The sequence below is a fragment of the Thalassophryne amazonica genome, chromosome 14 (assembly GCF_902500255.1).
Source record: "Thalassophryne amazonica chromosome 14, fThaAma1.1, whole genome shotgun sequence".
NCBI lineage: Eukaryota > Metazoa > Chordata > Actinopteri > Batrachoidiformes > Batrachoididae > Thalassophryne > Thalassophryne amazonica.
The window spans coordinates 30,430,808-30,442,680 of record NC_047116.1 but is presented as its reverse complement, the minus strand read 5'-3'; the positions used below and the strand labels follow the sequence as shown (position 1 = coordinate 30,442,680).

General features: G+C 39.9%; 1 pseudogene; it reads left to right on the top strand.

The window, feature by feature from the left end:
* Positions 1–3,093: 3,093 nt before the first annotated feature.
* On the top strand, positions 3,094–9,870 carry LOC117524244 (annotated as a pseudogene).
* Positions 9,871–11,873: the final 2,003 nt, after the last annotated feature.

The following is an 11,873-nucleotide window of genomic DNA, read 5'->3' as shown; positions in this document are numbered from 1 at the left end:
CTGTCCACGGTGCTGACCTGCTGTTTCTGCCCTCGTGCACAGAAGCGCACAGAGGTCCTCCAGTCTCACGGTTGGATTCACTAACAATCTCAAAAAACTAGTGCAAAAGTGCGTGGACAGGAAACCGTTTGTGCTTTGGGGTGCAGACAGATTTGCGGGTGATTTACTGAGAGTAAATGTGCAGCTCGTGACGGCTGGAATGTGACGTAGAAAGCATCATGTGAATGAATGAAATGAAATAAGCTCGTATGTTAAGTTACTGCGCGCAGGTGCCGCGCACCTCTTCATCCACATGTATACTATAGATGGAACACACTCAGTCCTTGAACAGCAGTAATATAATATATTTACGATCACGCAGGGGCGTGATCCAAACCAAGGGCGCTTGGTTTTAGTGCGCCCTGCCACATTTCTCCACGCTGTGTGGAGCTGCGTCAGGAAGGACATGCAGGCATGCAGATCCACGCTGGATCCGCTGTGGCAACCCCGAGTGGGGGATAAAACAAAATAAAGGAGCTCTTGGCACGGTGGATTAGTGGTTAGCACCGTTTCCTCATAGCATGGGTTCGAGTCCCACCTGTGGCCTTTCTGTGTGGAGTTTGTGTGGGCTTCCTCCCACATTTAAAGACACACTCTAAGAAATAAAATGTTGAATTTAATTGATAAAGTTAAGGTAACTTTTTCCACATAACTTTGTCAATTAAGTGCAACACAATATTGGGATTTAAGTAATAATGTTTCATTTGATTAATTAATGTCAATGACAATGTTGTTTTGCACTTAACAATGTTATGTGGAAAAAGTTACCTTAACTTTATCAATTAAATTCAACATTTTATGCCTAAGAGTGGTATGTTTCATTTCTAAGAGTGCATGCAGGTTTGGTGAACTGGAAACTTTATAACTGTCCAGGTCTCCCTTGCAAAGAGGTATCGATCTGGGAATAACCTGGTTAAATAAATATTTAATTATTTGTCCGATGTTTGATGTATTTAAAACTGATCACACTTGGTGCTGTTCCGCGTGCTGCAGGTTCCTGTAATCCGGACAAAACCTTCTTTCAACTAATTTCTTAGAGCAGGAGTTGACTTGCAGTATGTGTCATGCGCTTCATTACGCACGACCTGTGAGACAAAACGGTGTTCACACGCTGGCAAAGAAAGACAGACAGACAAAGAGACAGACAGAAAATCAGCTGCTGATGGCGTCTCTCGTTTGCGAGTTTGAAACTTTGGCCTTCACTGACTACCCTTGACCCCAGCCCGGCTAAAATAGGGCGAAATGGGGGTAAATAATCACGAAATGGGGTCAATAAACGTTAATGTCATGAATGGTATACTTTAAAATAGCCCACCCGAACCCTCGAAAGGCCATAAAAATCTATCACGCTATAATACTCCTTTAAGTACACAAGAAAGTGCTAATTAACAGGGTGCCCGATGATCCAGAGTTCATTTTATCATAACTGAGTGCGTTAGGAAATGTACCGTTATTTTAGGCCCCATTTCGCTCCATTTCGTTACATTTGTCCATTTCCTGTTAAATGTCTAAAAGGTGGGACCCCCCCCCCCCACCCCTGAAGAAAGAAAAAAGACCCCCCCCCCCCCCCCCCCCCCCCCCTCTCCGCGCGCGCATATCAGAGCGTGTGTGGCACATCATGACTGTGCGTAAAGGACGCAGAGTTTGAACATGCTCATCACTGGCTATTAAAACAAACAAAAAAACATATACTCGTAAAACATATTGTTTGTTGTAAAAACTGTTATTGTGTTCTCAATTTTTTTGGTAAAACATTTTTACACTTCCAAATGAGTTCATTTAAAAAGCTGTGAAATCACTTAAAAAATACTTGATGATCTTGGTTAATATAAGTAAAAATGTTAAATATATGAGTCTTTTCCAAATATTCTGAATGAAATTTACCAAACAAATTAAGTATATTTTTAAAAATATAATTTGTTAAGCAAATGCTAATTTATTTAAATGAAATAAACTCAAATAATAAATTTAAGATAAAATTAACTGTTAAATTTTTAGGCATTTCATTTGATATATTCAACTCAAACTATCATTTGAATGTGTTTCAGAGATTTTATTAAGTCACTATAACTGTTTCTTACTGTGATAATACAAAGTCACTGAATTACTTTTAGAATATAATAGCCATGTTTACACCAGGTTTAATCCATATTAAATCAGACACAGGTCATGAGAACTTGATGTCGAATAACTGCAACGTTAGAACGCAGGCCACGTGACCTTGACTTAGAACACCTCAAACGTCATCAGTGGGCAGTTGGTGGAAAGAAGCACTTAAAGCTTCTGATCAGAGCAAAGAGCTGGTCACAACGTCTGATCAGAGCAAAGAGCTGGTCACAACTTCAGGACAGAGCAAAGAGCTGGTCACAACTTCTGATCAGAGCAAGAGCTGGTCACAACTTCTGATCAGAGCAAGAGCTGGTCACAACTTCAGGACAGAACAAAGAGCTGGTCACAACTTCTGCATCAGCAAAGAGCTGTCACAACTTCAGGACAGAGCAAAGGAGCTGGTCGCAACTTCAGGACAGAGCAAAGAGCTGGTCACAACTTCTGATCAGAGCAAAGAGCTGGTCACAACTTCTGATCAGAGCAAAGAGCTGGTCACAACTTCAGGACAGAGCAAAGAGCTGGTCACAACTTCTGATCAGAGCAAAGAGCTGGTCACAACTTCTGATCAAGCAAAGAGCTGGTCACAACTTCAGGACAGAACAAAGAGCTGGTCACAACTTCTGATCAGAGCAAAGAGCTGGTCACAACTTCAGGACAGAGCAAAGAGCTGGTCGCAACTTCAGGACAGAGCAAAGAGCTGGTCACAACTTCTGATCAAAGCAAAGAGCTGGTCACAACTTCTGATCAGAGCAAAGAGCTGGTCACAACTTCAGGACAGAGCAAAGAGCTGGTCACAACTTCTGATCAGAGCAAAGAGCTGGTCACAACTTCAGGACAGAGCAAAGAGCTGGTCACAACTTCTGATCAGAGCAAAGAGCTGGTCACAACTTCAGGACAGAAGTCAGCAAGCAGAAGCAAGTCAGAACTTCTGGTCAGAGTCACAGGATGTCTTCAGTCAAAGACTTTAAAGTGTTGTCTACAGTTGGATCAGGTGCTTTTGGAACATGCCAGAAAATTCGGAGAAAGTCTGATGAAAAGTAAGTAATCTAAGTAAATTCAATCTAAGTAAATCTAATGATTTTCTACTAAGGGCTTTCACTAACGGTTTTCAACTGAAACATATCTGTGATAACAATCAGAAAACTGCTAAAATACTGTTTTTTCTAGTCTTAATACAGATCAAACTATCTTCACATGAAAGTGTGAAAATGTTATGGTCAAACTTGAGTGATCATGTTGATTTTGGACGTTTTATTGGAGGTGGAGCTGTTCACGTGCTGAGCTGCTGTTTCAGCCCAAAGACTGCAGGTTAGGTGGGAATGGAAACTTTAAAAATTGGTCCAAGTCTCCCTTGTAAAAAAAAAAAAAAAAAAAAAAGATCTCGATCTCAGTGGAACTAACCTGGTTAAATAAACAAAATGCAATGAAATCAGCACATAAGTAAAGTTACTGGACACAGGTGCAAAGCACCTCTTTGTCCAGATCTAATATACAAGAAAGACAACCTGAACTGCAGTTTGCACAAGTTTTTAAAGACATAAACCTTTAGACATCAGGCCCAGAATGTGTGGTTTCAAGCATTTTGTTCGTGCCCCTGTCACGAGAAGCGCCCCATTTTCGTGAGGGTATAACAAACTAATATATTAATTACTTTCGTGATGCCTTCACAGACTGCTGTGAGAATGAGTTTGTAAAAATGCCACTTTATATAAATGTTTATGATGGTGTTTTCTATGTATTCTGTGTTCCATGATTAGAGAAAGCAGGTATAGAAAATGAATGAATGAATAAATGTGGTGGTTTGCATGTTCTTCTACGAGTATGTGGCACACTAAGTTGGTTCCACTCCTCCAGCCAATGCAAAGGAGTCGGTATCGGGTTATTTGGTCATGTGACTTTTCGTCAGGATTCTGACATTTTGCTGAATGGCTGAGACAACGCCGCTCTCTGATTGGCTGCAGCCTTTGTTTAGAACGTAGCACTGGTACCACAGTCTCGGAGGAGTGGAACCAACTTACATTTTCAGCGGTTACGCCACAGCCAATCACAGAGCATGGCGTGATAGCCAATAGCGGTCGACGTATCAGATGGACCAATCACAGCCATGTTTTCAAAACAACGCTACCAGTCTCTTTGTATAAGAGGCTGTGGTACCAGTGTTGTTGGCAGACATGCATAGACACCACACCAAATTGCATACATTAAGGAAATCTATTAAATGGACATTACATGCTATTTTGTACATTGAAAAATGAAATCCTTAGTGTGCAATGTGAGTAGATCAGGGTTGCACATTTGTTGCAGGTGGTATGGAGTTGCATACAGTTGGTAAGCACTCAAACCTTGAGTACATCATGCCCGATGTGGTCACCTGTAACATATGAAGCTATGACAAGATTTTCCTTTCTAATATTTTATACTAAAGTTTAATCATTCATCAAAATTACAATGAAATAGTTGATTGTGGAACTGACGCATATGGTTGTGACAAATTCTATGTATTTAAGATTTGTTTTTAATGAAGCCATTGGTATGTGCAGATCCTGGCATGGAAGGTGGTGGACACCAAGAACATGAGCAAGCATACTCAAGGACAGGCTCATCCAGGAAATCAGCCTCCTGAAGGAGCTCGACCACCCAAAATATAGTAAAGTACGTTGATCACTTCATAAAGAAGAAGAAGGTTTTACGTTGTGAGGGAGTATTGTGAGGGTGGTGATCTGGCCCACGCCATCAAGCGCTGCATCAAAAAAGGTAAAAACATCATCCTTAATTCGTCGTTCACTTTGCATATTTCTGCATGTAGTTTTATGTCTGTGCTTTGTAGAAATCTCTGTTGTATTAACTGGTGGTCTGTTCATCCCAAAGTCTTCTCCTCCCTGAGAAATTCATTCGTCAGTTTGGAGACAGCTCACCTCAGCCCTGGAACACTGCCACAGACGCCCCGATGGCATGTCATTCTCCATCAGGACATTAAGCCAGCTAACGTTTTGTCGACTCCGATTTAAACGTGAAGCTGGGTGATTTTGGACTAGCGGACATCCTCTCCAGTAGGAACGAGTACTTGAAAATACAGTCTGGGACGCCTCTCTACATGTGTCCAGTAAGTCCAGTTTCTTGTTCGTTTCTTTTTGAAGTACCTTCTTGTCAGGAGAAATTTCAGAGAATTACAAGTACGGGTCAGTGCAGAGCACAAAGAGATCGTCCTCAGTAACAGCAGTCGTTTCTGTACCATCACAGGTTTTTTCACACCCCTGTCATGAAAAGTGCCCCATTTTCGTGACGTTTTTTTTTTCATTTTGCTATTTATAATCCCCCCTTCTCTTAACTCTAATGATAGCGTTAATGCCATCCCTCCCCTAAACCTAACCTAAACCCCCCATACCCCACTGCCACCCCACATTTCATGCCCCGTCACAAATGAAATCCTGCCCATCGTGAAAAACGACCCACAACTTTTTGCCACCATGAACTGCCAAGAGACTGTTTGATGATCTTACACTTTTAAGTGTGGTTGTAGGTGGGGAAGCTTCAGGTTGAGTCCCCTAATGAGAGAGTACCAACATGACGAGTCAAAAAAAAAAATCAGTCACAGACTCATGTGCCATCTTGGGGCCAAAATAGTGCTCGCTGTTAATACGTCTGCAGGAAATCCAGCCTTTTTTTTTTCTTTTTTTTTAATTTGATGAAAATGTCGGGCTGTTGCGCATTTGGAGGCACAAATAGACACAACAAGGGCTTCAAGATGTACAGATTCCCTTCAGATCCAAACAGAAGAAAAATTTGGGAAAATAAAGTCAGCCGTGTGGGATGGAAGCGACTTTATTGTTAAAATTTTGCAAGGTAAATTTATTGTTCAGTCCCATGTACAGTAAAAACTCACCTAAACCATCATCATATAAACCGGAGCTTTGCAGTCACCAGACCAAAAAAGTTCCAAAGTTTTTGTATTGTTTTCCATGTAATAAACACTGTATATATTGGATTTTGTAGAACAGATTTTTCACTCACATCGGATAAAATTTCCCGTCTGATCGCAATGTATTTACATTAAAAACCCTGAGTAGTCTGGATGTGCAAAGTAACAGGTACAAATTAAATTTCAGTGTGCTGAACCTCACCGATTTGAGGAAGAAACGGCACTGGAATCATTTTCGTGATTTAAAGCTTGACCATTTATTTATTTCACACCGTGCTGAGACTCAGACCAACAGCCTGACCTGTTAAATCAGACACAAAAGGCTGTGCTTCGTATGCCATCATATTTTAATAGTTTTTTGCAGTGCACACATTGATTATATTTCAGAATCACGTACATTTGGCAGAAAAATCTGCATATTTACAAAACAAAGCTGGAAAATGATGAAATTGTACAACTTACCTTTGAATTGGAGGTGATGATTGTAGAAGGAAAAGCTTGTTGAGGATCAAATTAATGTCATAATAAAGCATAATCCCAGCAACAGAGAACTTTAAAACTGTCACACACGTCATTACATGACACATAGTTACAGAGCTGCAGCTGCATAAATCAGGCATTAAATTAATTAAATAAATCATCATTAATTGTATATTTATGTAAATTTGATAGCTTAACTATTTTATATTTATTTTCATAGTACCTGTACTTGGATGTGTTGTAGTATGTGGTTAAATGAATAAAATAAATCTTGAGAACATAAAAGGTTCATTCAGTAGTTCAGCGCAGTTGGAACTGAAATGTTCTGAGTTGATGCTATTCTCTCACTTAAGGGAGTCTTTCTTCAGGTTCTTTCCCCACTCGAGTTAGTGAGGTCTGGCCAAGAGGTCAGGCTGAGTGCTCCTAATTTCTGGGATTACTCTTTCCAAAATGACAAAATTCTATGAAGCATAACAACACAAACTGTCATGTTATAAATGCAGAATATAAACTTCTTTCCTTGTTTTTACAGGAAAAACTCAACAAGACCTTTTATCATGAAAGTCTGATATCTGGGCACGGGATGTCTCCTTTATGAGCTGTGTGCTTTAAAGTAAGTATTGAAACTCATAACTAAGCTGATTGTATCAAATTTGTTTCCAGCAAAATGAAATACTTTTTTGTTGAATTTCTCCTCTTCAGGCCTCTGTTTGCTGGTAAAGGAGGAAAACGTCTTATCCAGAGAGTCAACCGCGGGAAGGTCAAAAGAATTCCATCCCAGTATTCAGATGAGCTGAACTCTCTGATTGGAGACATGCTGCAAGTATTGGTAAGATACACTGTTATTTAGTGTGCTGTCATTCAAAACATTCACCTCTGCCAATTTTACACGAGGCTGCAACGGCATGTTCTATCTTGATCTTGGGATTTGACGAGGGGTTCAAATGCTGATTCATCAAACTTAGTCCATGAGCCAAGCAGGTTTTCGGTACCACTTAAGGAGATGAAACGACACTTAGAAGCCAGCCCTCAGTGTACCATGGCCTACACAAAAATGTATAACCATCCCAGAGTGGTAGTTATAGCCAGTTAGAGGTCAATGAAGAATGACACAGAGGTCAAAATGTAAAAATACTCATCTTGTTAAAACTATACTACATTATTTGTCTGATCATAATGATTCCAAAAAGTAATGTTTGAACTATCTATGACTGAATGTTCTGGAGTTATGGGGTAAAAACAGCACAAATTTTGAGTTTGTACAGGGGGTCAAAAGTTATTGTTGCTCCAATTTCAGTAAAAAAAAAAAAAAAAATGCAAATTATTGTTTGGGTTAATAGGGTTTTAAAAAGCAATAGTTTGCACCATGTGGACTATCTTGCTTAGTTATCAAGTTCCAGGGTAACATACGAGGTCTGTCCATAAAGTATAGGTCCTTTTTATTTTTTCAAAAACTATATGGATTTCATTCATATGTTTTTACGTCAGACATGCTTGAACCCTCGTGTGCATGCGTGAGTTTTTCCACGCCTGTCGGTGACGTCATTCGCCTGTGAGCACTCCTTGTGGGAGGAGTCGTCCAGCCCCTAGTCAGAATTCCTTTGTCTGAGAAGTTGCTGAGAGGACTGGCGCTTTGTTTGATCAAATTTTTTCTAAAGAGATTTGAGGTGATACTGTCGCTTTAAGGACTTCCCAACGGTGCGAGACGTCGTTGCAGCGCTCTCAGGCGCCGTCGTCAGCCTGTTTCAAGCTGAAAACCTCCATATTTCAGGCTCTATTGAACCAGGACGTCGTTAGAGAACAGAGAAGTTTCAGAAGAAGTCGGTTTCAGCATTTTATCTGGATATTCCACTGTTAAAGGAGATTTTTTTAATGAAAGACGTGCGGACGGATTGCAGCGTCGGCTCGCAGCTGCTGCGATGCTCCGCCACAGGAAAAACACCTCCGTTGGAAGCCTTAAGGACAAGTTGGAACATGTCCAGCTGTTAAACAATTTCTCATTTGCTCACTCCACTGAAAGCCATCAAAAGCCGCCTGGATTTTACAAATGGTTATCAACACGGAGGTGTTTTTCCTGTGCCGCCGCACCGCGCCGGCTGCGTCCCGACGCGCGGACCCGTGCGCACGTCTTTCATTAAAAAATCGAACCGTGTCCACTTCGATGTGCCTCACAGGTTTAGAAAAAATTTTTGATCAAATAAGCGCCAGTCTCTCAGTAACTTCTCAGACAAAGGAATTCCGACGAGGGGTTGGACGACTCCTCCCACAAGGAGTGCTCACAGGCGAATGACATCACCGACAGGCGTGGAAAAACTCACGCATGCGCACGAGGGTTCAAGCATGTCTGACGTAAAACATATGAATGAAATCCATAGAGTTTTTGAAAAAATAAAAAGGACCGTTACTTTTGACAGACCTCGTATGTCACATGGTCATCGAATCCAATGGACGTTCGACCTTGTTTGACATTTTCTTTAGAGACTAAAACATTCAACACAATCAAAACTACTTCATGTATTAATCCTTTTATTTCAACCAATAACCTGCTTCATTTTTTTTTACTGAAATTGGAGCAACTTTAACTTTTGACCCCTTTACAAACTGAAAATTACCTTTGTCACCGTTTGAGGTTGTTTTACACCATAACTCCAGAAACATTCAGTCATAGATAGTTCAAACTATACCTTTCTGGAATAATTTTGATCAGATAAATAATGTAGTATAGTTTTCAACAGGATTAAAACATTTTACATTTTGACCTCTGTGTAATTCTTCATTGACCCCCAGCTGGCTACAGCTATCACCCTGGGATGGTTATCATACATTTTTGTGTAAGGACACGGTACACTAAGATGGATTCTAAGAGTTGTTTTGGCACCTACATGGTACCGATTAGGTCAAAATTGATGACTAGCTCATAGACTAACTGTAACAATGTTTGTGGTTGGGAAAAAATTCAGACATTCTCAGTCCATAAGGGAAGCTCATCGCAATTATGTGGCTGAATCAAAGACGTCATCATTCAGTCAACATCTTGCAAGATCCATATTAAAATCTGTGCACTTTAGTAGTGCGCTCTGATCTGGTTTATTTTAACCTGCGCATGTGATCAAGGTGACCTTTGAGATCTGGAGAACTCATGCTGCTTTAAAAATTCAAGCTTCCACCCATTAAAAGTATTGTTCTGACTTATCTGTGATGTGTTGTTCGATCATATTCCTCATGAAAAAAAAAATGTCTCTTTCTAGGACTTTCTGAGGCCGTCCACTGAAGAGATCCTCCACAGCAGCCCTGCTCACTCAGCAGAAGAAGAGAGCTGGTGACTCTGCTCATCATCTCCCTGCAACCTACAACAGCTGCAGACGTCAGTCCCAGGGAGCCACAAGACACTCCAAAAAAAGCACAGAAGCGGAGACTGGACGTTGAGCAGCATCAGCCAAGAAAGAAGAAGCGAAAAAGTAGGTGTTCTCCCTAAAAACCAGGGCTCATATCCACAAAGCATCTCAAAGCTCTCTCCAAGAGCTCTTAACTTAGCCTAAAGTTTCCCAGCAAAGAATCGTAGCCTAAGAGTGAGCCAGCAGGTGTCTGAGAGCAAGTCTGAGCAAAGAGGGGACAGAAACTCCTGTCTTTGTGAGGAGGTGGGGTTGACCCCGTTGCTAGATACGATGCAGTCCTCTAAGAGCTGTGATTGGTTGTCAGGGAAAGGAGAAATAAAAAACAGAAATGCCCTCCTAGTCATGAATGAACAGTAAAATCAACCGATCAGTTTATCTGAACTGGATGAAGACGTGTAATTGTGAGAATTATGAATTGTTACACAGCTTGAAAATGTTTGAATGTATGTCATCCACATGCCAAATATTTATATATTAAAAGCCTGCATAAGTGCAAGAGTTTATTTAGTAAGTCCTTTGTAAGTACAGAATATAATTCGAAATATGTTAAAAATACATGCATGACACAAGAAGGTGAAAACACTTATTCATTCAGGTCCATTTAAGAATCAAATGACAAAACAGAAGTAATAATAAAAGAAAATAATAGTAATAATACCGATAATAGTAATAATAAAAGTAATGATATTAGCAGTGTGTATATGATAACAAAAACCTAAACAATTCATAAATACATTAAGACAGTAAATTAACATAAAATAATTATGTAGATCAAGCCGGTTGCATGTTACTGACACACTGTGATCCTTCATATGGAGGAATATCTCTCCTTCCTCTGTCTTTTCTGCCATCTCTTCTGCTTCAGACACTCTTAGCCTTCTTAAAAGTCCTCCTCCCTCCTCTTAGCAGTTTGGCGCCTCAGGAGCTCTCTTAGGCCTAAGGTGCTTTGTGGACAACTTTCATCTTACCAAAGGAAAATTCTAAGAAATGTCTAAGAATTCGAGGATTCTAAGATTTTTTTTTTTTTTTTTTTTAAGAATAAAGTCACTAGCAGCTAGTTTTAGCCTTAGGCTGCTTTGTAGATACGGGTCCAGTTTGTCAGTTCTCTGCATTACTCACTTTTCAGTCTCCACAAAACCTGCTCAAATCATATTATCTAGTTGATTTTGAGAAAAATTATTCTCCCATCCCTGTTATTACCCAAAAAAACACAGTATAACTGCAGTTTTCCACACTGTGCACCTTGTAAATCTTTGACATTTTATTGCAAAATCTGATGTGTTTCAGTCTGCTGCAGTCTGTCATTTAAAGTGAGTCATGATGAAATAACTGACAGACAGTTGTCACATTTGTCTCATAAAGAATGAAACAGACAACTTGATAAATGTCTGAGTAACTTTTTTGTCTTTGTCACCCACAGGATCATGTGACATGGATTGGTGTGCACCTGTGACTGCATCGACCTTCACTTCCCAAACATGATTCTGCTTCTATCTTCTTAATTTAAAATGGTTATCATAGAATTAAATATGTATTGTTGTAATAAAATGTATTTTGTGAATCATGAAAGTTTTCAAACATGTTGTCTCCTCCCATAATAACATAATGATCAGCATCGACATGAAACTGTCACAGTGGTGAAGTCATAATGAAATATTTATTAATTTTCTCTACCCACTTATTCCAAGATGAGAAGTTAAAATAATATTATTCTGATGATTATGATAGAGATTATATCTACCATGTTGGTTGGGAATGCCTTGTAATGCCGAAAGAAGAGTTACAGGACTTGGCTGAGGATAGTGAAATGTGGGATGAGCTGCTTTGTCTGCAGACACCATGACACAGATACAGTAATAGGCAGAACATTTTCTGCCTATTACTGTATCTGTGTCCGTCTCACGGTGTTGTGTTGTAGTTAGATAATAATT